At 45.9% G+C, this 10,262-nt stretch overlaps 1 protein-coding gene across 3 annotated transcripts in view; it reads right to left on the bottom strand.

Moving 5' to 3' along the window:
* Positions 1 to 10,112, bottom strand: part of gdpd5b (glycerophosphodiester phosphodiesterase domain containing 5b) — a 248,065-nt gene extending 237,953 nt beyond the window's left edge. Inside the window, exon 1 of one of the 3 annotated variants that reach the window (XM_043692480.1) lies at positions 9,536 to 10,112. The gene's annotated coding sequence lies outside the window, so the exon portion shown is untranslated. The remainder of the gene's footprint in view (positions 1 to 9,535) is intronic. The other 2 variants (XM_043692479.1, XM_043692481.1) reach the window with 2 other exon arrangements.
* Between the last annotated feature and the right edge of the window lie 150 nt (positions 10,113 to 10,262).

Genomic DNA, 10,262 nt, shown 5'->3' with positions numbered 1-10,262 from the left:
GCAGGAAACATGTTTCCGCTAATGGGTGAGTCCCGAATCAGAGGACACAGCTTAAAAATACGGGCTCGACCATTTAAGGCAGAGATGAGGAGAAACTTCTTCACTCAGAGAGTGGTGGCTGTGTGGAATGCTCTGCCCCAGAGGGCAGTGGAGGCCCAGTCTCTGGATTCATTTAAGAAGGAGTTGGATAGAGCTCTCAAAGATAGTGGAATCAAGGGTTATGGAGATAAGGCAGGAACAGGATATTGATTAAGGATGATCAGCCATGATCATATTGAATGGTGGTGCAGGCTTGAAGAGCAGAATGGCCTACTCCTGCACCTATTGTCTATTGTCACCCGCAGTCAGCAAAGATTCAAACACTCCAATCTCCATCAGGCAGTTAATGCAAGTCGTACCTGGGAGACTGTGTGTGTGACACACGTATTTGCCCTATCCGTGGTTTCCAAATCATAGTCAACAGCATTCCTGGAAAACTCATTGCATGATGGACAACAGGCCTGTCCTGTCAAACTGCCTTTTCTCACCAATGATTTGATAACTAACAAGTGTGTTAAAATAAAAAAAGGTGTCACCAAAAACAAAAGCCAGACGCTTTTTCAATTCCTTGTGATTATCCTTGTAAGAGTTTTACCCAGAACAGTGCCTGGAGAATAACTCGTGGATGTTGGCAACATGACATGGAAACCAAGCCCTCAACTGAGATGTCAGAGTGAGCTTCAGGAGAAGCTGGATAGGCTGGGACTTGATTCACTGGAGCACAGGAGGCTGAACGGTGGCTTTACAGCAGGTTTATAAAGTCACGAAGGGCAGGGATAAGGAGAATAGCAAAGGTCTTATTCCCTAGGGTAGAGCAGTTCAAAACTAGGGGACATATTTTTAAGGCGAGGAGAAAGATTGAAAAAGGGACCAGAGGGGCAACTTTTTTTTTTAAAACACAGAGGGTGGTTCATATGTGGCATGAACTATCAGAGGTACAGTAACAACATTCAAAAGACATTTGGAAAGGTGGATGAATAGGAAAGGTTTAGCAAGAAATGGGCCAAATGCAGGCAAGCAGGATTGGTTTAGTCTAGGAAATTTGGTCAGCATGGAGGAGATGGACCAAAGGGTCTGTTTCCATGCTGCATGACTCTAGGCACAAGATAGCCATGAATAATTCTCTTAAAGGAATTGAGGGGATATCTCTTCATCCAGGGAGTGGTCAGACAGTGAAACTAAAAACCGCAGGGAGTGGGGGAGTAGGGGAAGAAAGGAACAGAAGATTTCGGTGACAGTGTTTAAAGAGACAGCTTGTGTGCAGCACCAACACAGACATGGATTAGTCGGGCTGAATGGCCTGTAAACACTGCAGTGTTGCCCGGAGACACGTCCAATCCACAACCCAAAATAATTCACCAGTCAGATACACAAACAGGCCACTTGGCCCTTCAAACCTGCAGCACCATTCAATGGAGATAATGGCTGGTAGGATTTTAACCTCAGCTTGACATTCCAGCGTTTCTCCCACTCGTTCCCCCATCCCTGATAATCTTTCTTTAAGAACCGACCTACCTCTGCCTTAACGATGTTCTGCATTATAAAGGAAGGAAAGGAATTCCTAAAACCCACAAGCCCAGTGAAAGAAAATTGTGTGTCGGTGCTAAATCTTATTTTTCAGCCAAGGTCCCTAGATCTCGACACTCATAACAGGGAACATCATTTTGACATCCACCTGGTCAAATCCCCTCTGACCAGTCCACATGAGGCAAAGCTGAAGCCTTCTCAGCCAGTGACACAGACAATACAAGAGGGCAGTGGTAGAGTGGCCAGAGACAACTTCACGTCCAAATCAATAGGTTTTGTTTGAAGACCCACTCCAGAGCTTGGGCAGAGAGTCGACCTTGACACTGCAGAGTGGCACTGAAGCAGAGATTCCCTGGTGGAGGGGCTGCCTTTCAGACGAGACAATAAGCTAAGGCCCTGTCTCAGCCATCATAAAGAATTACCAATTTCAGGAGCAAGGGTGTGGCGCTGGAAAAGCACAGCAGGTCAGGCAGCATCCGAGGAGCAGGAGAATTGACGTTTCGGGCATAAGCCCTGCATCAGGAATGATGATGAAGGGCTCATGCTGGAAACATTGATTCTCCTGCTCCTTGGATGCTGCCTGTGACCTGCTGTGCTCTTCCAGCACCACACTCTCAACTCTGATCCCCAACATCTGCAGTCCTCACTTTCTCCCAATTTCAAGAGCAGCACAGAATTCTCCCGAATCCTTCCCAAAGTTTATCCCTTAAGTTTTGTTTAAAGATGCCGATTAAGCGGAGTTGAAAAGAGGAGGCGTGGTGTCCAATCATTGCATTTTCCACTCATCAGGATTGGTTAGCTCAGTTGGCTGGACAGCTGATTTCTGACACAGAGCATTGCCAACAGTATGAGTTCAATCCCTGCACTGCCTGAGGATACCATGAAGAAGTCTCCCTCCTAATCTTCCCATCACGTGGGGCAAAACAGTGGCTCAGTGGTTAGCACTGCTGTCTCACAGCGCAGAGACCTGCAGTTGAGTCTCATCTTGTATTATTATCTGTGGGGAGTTTGTCCATTCTCCCAGTGTCTGCATGGGTTTCCTCCCAAAGTCCAAAGATGTGCAGGTTAGGAGTATTGTTGGAGCTGCAGATTGGCCATGCTAAACTGCCCATAGTGTCCAGGGATATGCAGGTTAGGTGGATTGGCTGTGGGAACTGCAGGGATAGGGTAGCCCATAGGTCTCAGTAGGATGCTCTGCAGAGGGTCAGTGTGGACTCGATGGGCCAAACTGCCTGCTTCCTCACTGTAGGGATTCTATGATCTATGCAGGTAACCCTTAAGTTAAACAATAGCCTGTCCTCTCTCTTTAAGGAGACAGCCCTAGAAGTTGTAATCTATAGTGGCTTTACCTTTACTTGACTATCAGGACAGACGCAAGAATGTCAAATTTCAAAAGGGAACAGCAATTTCTAGTGCACCAGAGAGGAAAAAAAAAGAGCCATAGAGAATTCACAAGAAAATAACTGACCCTAATGTTTGTTTTCTTTTAAACAAGGATGCAATGCCTGAACATGTTCTTCTACTTAAATGAGTCAAACCCTTGCCTGTGACAGCATGTAACTTTCAGCAAGTGCAAATGAGACACATTGCACACCTGACTGATACTCCAGTTCTGTACTGTTTGAGCAAGAGATTATTTAAAATAAAAATTAAACAGCTATTATCACATTGCCATTTGTGGAAGCTCACGGTGTGAAAATTGACTGTCGCATCCTATACATCATAACATTGACTACACCTGAAAACATCTTCAGTGGCTGTGACCTTCAAATTCCACACAGAAGGTGCTATATAAATGCAAGCTGCATTCACATTTGAGAGCACACTAATAGGCAACACATGGAATGGGAATTAAACTGACACATTTACACAGCGCCTTTAAAAGGAGGAGATGAAATGTCACAAGGCACTGACTACGCAACATTTGACATCACAACTCCATAAGGCTGGGCAATATTCAGCATCATTTGTGACTCCTCAGATACTGAAACAAACAGTGTTCAAATGCACAAGATCTGGACAATATCCAGGCTCGGGCTGACAATTGGCAAGTAACATTCACACCACACAAATACCAGGCAATGACCATCAAGAACAGGCAATCTAACTACCACCCCTTGATATTCATCACTGAATCCCCCGAACTATCAACATCCTGAGGGTTACTATTGACCAGAAATTCAACTGGACTCACCAAAAACAGTGGCTACAAAAGCAGGTCAGAGGCAAGGAATACTGCAGAAAGTAAGTCACCCGCTGACTCCCCAAAGCCTGTCCACCATCTACAAGGCACAGATCAGGAGTGTGATGGAATACTCCCCGCTTCCCTGGATGGCTGCAGCTCCAACAACACTCCTGAAGCTTGACACTATTCAGGACAAAACAGCCGCGTGATTGGCACCACATCCACAAGCATCCACTCCCTCCACCACTGATGCTCAGTAATATCAGTGCGTACTGTCTACATGATGCACTGCAGAAGTGCACCAAGTGTCCTCAGGCAGCACCTTCCGAACCCATGGGCACTTCCATCTTGAAGGACGGGCAGCAGATACATGTGACCACCACTCCCTGCAAGTTCCCCTCCAAACCACTCACCATCCTGACTTGGAAATGTATCACAGCTCCTTCAATGTCACTGGGTCAAAATCTTGGAATTCTCTCCTTAAGGGTATTGTGGGTCAGCACACAGCAGGTGGACTGCAGTGGCTGACGAAGGCAGCTCACTATCACCTTCTCAAAGGGCACGTAGGGATGGACAACCAATGATGCCACATCCCACAAAAATAATTATATATAATGGCAGGACAAGGGACCATAAGTTGGGATAGTGGGGGTTTGTCAGGACTGATGTCAAAGAGAGCCTGGTGACGTGGGGGTGGCAGGGGGGGTGGGGAGGGGAGGGGGGCGGGTGTTGGTGTCAAGGGGTCAGAGAGGTTTGGCGAGCAAAGTCCAGAGGATCAGGCAGCTGAATGCATGACCATCAAAAGGAAGAATCCAAATCACTGGAACTCCAACAGTAGGCATTCTACCTTATAGAATTTTGCAGTACAGAAGGAAGCCATTTGACCCATCGTGTCTGTACCAGCTCCCAAAACAACCACCCAGCTCATCCCACCCTCCAACTTGATCTCTGTAACCCTCAACACCCAAGCAGCACATTCCAAATCCTAACAATGCTGAGTAAAGAGGTTTTTCCTTCTCTCACACCTAGCTCCCCCACTGACAATCCTGAAATTGTGACCCCAAGTTACTGACATACCAACTACTGGGAACAGAAAATCCCTCTTTACCCTGTCAAAGTTGTTCACTGAACACCTCAATAATCAACACCCCAATAAGGTCACCTCTAATCTTCTCTACTCCAGGAAGAGCAAGACCATTCTCTGTGATATTTCCTTACCTAACATGATCTCTCCTCCTTTCCCAAGCAATAAAATTCACATCAAGATTACTGTGCAAAAACAGTCCTGCTCAAGCAAATCAACTGCTTAGAGACTTAGAGGCCAAAACGTGTCCATGTATGGGAGGGAACGAAACTCAAAACCCATTCAGAGGTGTTGGGGTGGGGGTGCATTCAGTGACACTACCCTTGGGTCTTTTTGATGGTCTGTTGGGAGATTAGAGACGCCAGAAGGCAGTGAAGGCTGACAAATGGTGTGGAAGATCCTCGCTATGTTACGAAACACGTTTCAACTCGCCCAAGACAACGTTAGTGTCAGCAGCAGCCAGGGCCCAGTGGGTAAGCAGCATCTCCTCCAGGTCAGGGCTGAAGATGGGCTTTGGAGCTTCAATCATGGTAGGGATAACACACTCACTGCTGAAGATGTGCTGCACCTGCAAAAGGTGTGAGCTTCCAAGATATAAAATGGAGGCTTTCCCTACCCCCTCAGGAAAGGGGCACACTGTTAAAAAGAGCAGGGCTAGTCACTCCAGTCCACAACTCAACCCTCACATGACATCAACAAAATTGGACAGGCAGTTGATCTGGTCATTAACTCAATCACTGTGTGGGATCTTGCTGTGCGTGATTTGATGATCACGTTTCTTACTCAAGGCTGCGTCAGGTCATCTGGAGGTCATGAAAAGTGCAACTGAATTTCTTTTTAAGTTTAAAAAAAAAAGGAATGATAAAAAGCAGAGAGGGAGGAAATCGCAGAGCGTGGGATTCAAAGCTGCTGAAGGCATGACCACCAATGGTGGAACAATTTACAATTAAAAAGAACTGGGGTCACACAAGAGGCTCGGCATGACAAAGAGCAGGGGGGGTGGGGGGGTATAGGACACACCAAACCCATCCTGTATCACTGACATGACATTGATCACATCTTGGCTTAAAAAAAAATCCACTGTCGAAAATGGGTTAATAGTCACCCACAGGATGAGAACATCGCTGGCTTCATTTATTGCCCTCCTCCCCTAGATACCCCTTGAGAAGGCGGGGGGGGGGGGTTAATTGCCTTCTTGAACCGCTGCAGTCCACGTGCTGTAGGTAAAGCCACAATGCCCTTAGGGAGGGAATTCCAGGATTTTGACCCAGCATCAGTAAAACGTGCTGCAATAGATTTCCAAGTGAGAATAGTGAGTGGCTTGCGTGGGGTGGTGTTCCCATGTATGTGCTGTCCTTGTCCTTCTAGATGGAAATGGTCATGGTTTGGTAGGTGCTGCCCAACGATTTTTGGTGAATTTCTGCAGTGCATCTTGTAGATAGTACACACTGCTGCTACTAAGCATCAGTGGAGGAGGGAGGGGATGTTTGTGGGTGTGGTACCAAACAAGCATTCTACTTTGACCTGAATGATATCAAGCTTCCTGAGTGTTGTTGGAGCTGCACCCACCCAGGCAAGTGGGGAGTGTTTCAGCTGGAAAATAAGCCACACTATACGTAAGAGCATGTCTTAGAGGCAAAGAAACAGCACAGAAACAGCCCCTTTGGTCCAACTCGCCCAATTCAACCAGATACCGTAAATTAATCTAGGTCCATTTGCCAGCATTTGGCCGAAATCTTCGCAGAGGTTTGCTGTTGCCGTAAGAACAAAAGACTAGAAATTACACATTTCATTTGGGACACATAGCCCACACTGCCATTGCAAGTCTCTCTCTCTCTCTCTCTCTCCCCCCCTCCCTCTTCCTCTAAAACACTCAACTAACATTATTGAAGTCAGCTGTATCCCTAAGCTAAACAGGAAGAGCTGCAAGTTGGGCAGCTATTAGGAATTCTTGGTGACTCTTGCAGAACACAGATTTCATTTGAAGGAGGAGAACAGTGATCCACATGAAACCTCGCAAACCCTGCTACCATATCCCACCCCCAAATAAAAGGCCATTCAGCCCAACCAATGTATGCTAGCATCTATGGTCCACTTATACCTCCTCCTCCAGCATGGTAACCCTCAATGTTACCCCTTTTACCAACTCATCCTCTTAAATGCATCTACACTATTCACTTCTCCCACACTTTGTAGGAGGGCAGTCCCATTGTTCTTTGGGGAAAGAAGTTGCTTCTGAATTCCTGTCCGATTTATTGGTGACTATCCCATACTGGTAGCCCTTAGTTCTGCTTTTGCCTGTCACCAGTGACTGTTGCCATCTTCTTGCATCACAACATTAAAAAGCACATTTTCACATTCTAACCCTCCCAAACAACACAGCCTCCTACAGCCATACAAATCATTCTCTCCAAATTCTTTCCTCTCAGCAAGGGTCATGAACACAGTCAGCAGGGTTATTTAATGTTACTTGAAAAGCAAAACAGGTAGTTAGATTCTTAAATAGACCAGAAAAAAAAAGCTGGATGATGGAAATCTAACCACAAAAACAGAAATTGCTGGAGAAACGCCAGTTGGGTAGCATTTGTGGAGAGAGAAACAGAATTAAAAGGTTTTCTGGATGGTTTTGTGGTCTAATTCTTGACTGAATATGATTATGGTGTAGAAGGGATGGCAGATTTGAGATTACAATCAGATCAACTGTGAATGATAGGCCAGGCTTGAGGGGCTGAATGGACTTGTCCCAATTTTTAAAAACTCTTATATTGGACTTAGTCAACTCTGGACAAGATGGTATTTGTTGCCCATCCTTAATTACCGTTCCACTAATTCAATCACCAGGACATTTCAGAGCCAACCCATTACTGTAGGTCTGGAGTCAGATGTGGGCCAGACCAGGTAAGGATGGCAGATTTCCTTTCCTAAAAACAGCAAACCTGTTATAATAAATTGACAATGGTTACATGGTCCTCATTAGATCAGCTTTTAGTTCCATTTTACTGAATTCAAGTCACCATCCGCTTGGGTGGAACTCAAACCGGTGCCCCAGAATGGGAGCCGGGGGTCTGGAGTCTGGTCCAGTAGCTAGTGCCCTGTCTTAAATCATGAGTCATGTGCATCCTTGAGTTCCACTTCTTCATCCTCTGTGGCACTCTTCCAGCTGAATTGGCTCCCAGCTCTACAATCTCTCCCTAAACCTTTTTCCCCTTTAATCTCTCCTTAGAGGCAACTTTTACAATCAAAACTTTACAATCAAGCCCTATGTTCCCAATATCTCCTCCTGATCCTTCAGGATAGGCTATTCCCCCTCAGCTCGTAATGTGCTTTCGATGCCAATTTGCCACCGAATGTTCAAGGTCCACTGAACTTTTTAAAAAAGGATTCTCAGAGAGAGAGAGGAAAAAAGTGTGATTCACAATATTGCAATGTTGAGTCATTCTAAATGAATATTCTCATACCAAGGCAATAGGTAGAAGGAAACAAGACAAAGGGAGAAATTGAGGCTTTGTAACAAAAACAGCAGCAAACTCTCTCTCGTCCTGGCATTTTGTGGGAGAGGATTATAGGGAGCAAAAAAAAAAGATGCTTCAACCCATTGAGTAGTAATCAATGAAACTAGTCCCCTCGTCTCTCCTAACTCCAGGCAAGAATCAGGAATGAAAACCCGAGGGAGAGATAGAGAGTGGACAGAACACAATAGAGGTTGGGGGGTGGGGGGTGGGGGGGGGCGCGCGAGATGATAATACCAGGCCACATGTGGCAAAGAGTAGGATTTGCAGGAAAGAGGAGGAAGATTCAAAGGGCACCAAGGATCACTGAGAATGAGGACAGTGGGCAAAGTGATGAAGAATGGGATAGGTGGACTCAAAGAAAACATGAAAGGTGGTTCAGAGAATTCTTGATTTGGAATAGTACAAGACTCAATAAGCAGGAGGAGCAGAGAACAGGCGGTCAGCAATGATACAGCCACAGCGTGAGCTAGAACCCAGATCAACTCAAACCTAAAGTAGTGAGCCAGGGCTGTAGGACCCAGCCGGACATTCGAAGGAGGGAGAAAAAAAAAAAGAGGATCCCCCCTCAAATCACAAACAGATCCAGGAACCCTTTCTCTCTGCTCAGCCCAGCCATACAATGAGTGCACACCTTCACAGGGCATGGGGTTTACCTTCTCTGGTTGTAGTTGATCCCCACTCAGAGATTCACACACATACACAGCACTGAATAATTCCACTCCAGCAGGTCACTGAGTAATCAGCAGGAAACCAGGTCAAGTTACAAATGCCTGAACATCTGAATACCCAGCTTTCACAGAGAGAACATACACATTCCATCTCAAAAACATGTACTATATATTATACACACATTAGGAAAAATAGCATGAGCATCATAGATAGACACAGACAATAGTGTATAACAAATAATGACCCTCACGCTGAGGTCGAGCTCCTTGTAAAACCTGACCCTATATATTTTCCCTCCCAATAATCAGCAAAAAAAAAGGAATTCACAGCAGAAATCACGAGACGGTTCTCAATTTAAACGTAAAAAAGAATGACAGACAAACAGAGGCATTCCACGCACACGCTGAAGGGAACCTTGACAAACTAACCCTGACCCAGCGACACAGGACTGAAAGAAATAAGCAGCGGAACGCAGCATTGACACAGAAAAGGGGGGGGGGGGGAAGTCAGCAAACTTACCTCGGATTGATTCACAGACTGCGTTTCTCTGACAGCCACAAATCCAAATCCCTTTTACGAATTTCGGTGGGGAGGTGTACACAGACCCCTTGTGAGTAATTTAACAAACGGGTTGTATACCAGAGTGGCTCTTGAGGCGAGTCTTTGTCTCACATTTAATACACACGCTTACAAATCCCTGCAAAAAGACCTGGTTGATCGGATCCAAATGTCCTTTCCAGCGGGAGTTCCGCAAGGTTACAGAGTAACTCCTGGGCTACGATATGTCTGTGTGTGTGAGAGAGAGTATTGGAGCTTCCCAGAGCGAATGAAACTGTTCTTGTTGCAAGCTTCAAACAAATGATCTCTTGTACTTAAAAAGGAGTGAATCAATAGGCTTGTTTCCGCTGTAAATCCCCGGGTTAATGCACTGTCAGTTCCACTCTCCCTGTCAATTTCACTCTCTGCCTATTTCTCCTCCCTGGTTTTGTTTAAACTGGTATAATAGTAAACCGAGGTTGGGAGCTGCACTTCCTCTCTCGATCCAAGGCAACGTGCAGAGGGAAGAGCCGATTCCAATCCCCGCCTCTCTCAGCATCTCCCACATTTAAAGGAGCAGCGTCCTGCTTCCTCAAATAAACGTCAAATGTTGAATGTTTTTGACACCCTGATCTCCTCCCCTGCCCCGCCCTACCTTATCCTACCCCACCCCACCTTACCCTATCCTATCCTACCCCACCCCACCCTA

This window comes from Chiloscyllium plagiosum, chromosome 6, assembly GCF_004010195.1.
Source record: "Chiloscyllium plagiosum isolate BGI_BamShark_2017 chromosome 6, ASM401019v2, whole genome shotgun sequence".
NCBI classification, from domain to species: domain Eukaryota; kingdom Metazoa; phylum Chordata; class Chondrichthyes; order Orectolobiformes; family Hemiscylliidae; genus Chiloscyllium; species Chiloscyllium plagiosum.
This window is presented reverse-complemented; position numbering and strand designations above follow the sequence as displayed.